At 38.3% G+C, this 634-nt stretch overlaps 1 non-coding gene across 1 annotated transcript; it reads left to right on the top strand.

Annotated features, from left to right (window-relative positions):
- Nucleotides 1-321: 321 nt before the first annotated feature.
- On the top strand, nt 322-428 carry LOC111719824. Its single transcript, XR_002769790.1, has one exon. It is a non-coding gene; the product is annotated as a U6 spliceosomal RNA (small nuclear RNA).
- Nucleotides 429-634: the final 206 nt, after the last annotated feature.

The following is a 634-nucleotide window of genomic DNA, read 5'->3' as shown; positions in this document are numbered from 1 at the left end:
GTTGTTTGGTCTCGTCTGATTCTTCATAACCACATATCGATCATGATATTGGAGTCATTTACAGTTTCCTTCTTTAGTCCCTTTTGCAGATGAGGAGACTGAGGCAGAGTTCACACAACTAGTAAGTGTCTAAGCTCAAATTTTAATGTGGGGAAGATGAATCTTTCTGACTTCATGCTTGAATTCTGTACACTGTGCCACCTAATGTCCATATAAATGTTGTTACTGTTAAAAGGGATCCACAGGCTTCCCCGGACTGCTAAAAGGAGGATCCATGAACTGCTCCCCAACCAAAGAATGTTAGGAATTAATTCTTCATAGGTGCTCGTTTTGACAACACATATAATAAAATTGGAAAGATGCAGAGAAAATTAGCATGGCCTCTGGATAAGGATGACACACAAAATCATAAAGTATTACATATTTTTGCAACAATTATAGTGACATAAGAAACAGAAAATATCAACAAAAACTTACTAAAATGAAAAAGAATACTCCTGATAGGTCAATCATGTCATTTAAGGATGAAGAGGCTGAAATCCCCAAAGTAGGCTGGTCATGGGACCAGAATTTGAGAAAATGGAGGGCTTTTGGATGTCCCTGATGCCATGTTTCAAGACAGAATGGGCTCACC

This window comes from Sarcophilus harrisii, chromosome 3 (genome assembly GCF_902635505.1).
Source record: "Sarcophilus harrisii chromosome 3, mSarHar1.11, whole genome shotgun sequence".
In the NCBI taxonomy this organism is placed as follows: Eukaryota; Metazoa; Chordata; class Mammalia; order Dasyuromorphia; family Dasyuridae; genus Sarcophilus; species Sarcophilus harrisii.
Note: the sequence above shows the minus strand (reverse complement) of the source record. Positions and strands in the feature narration are given on the sequence as shown.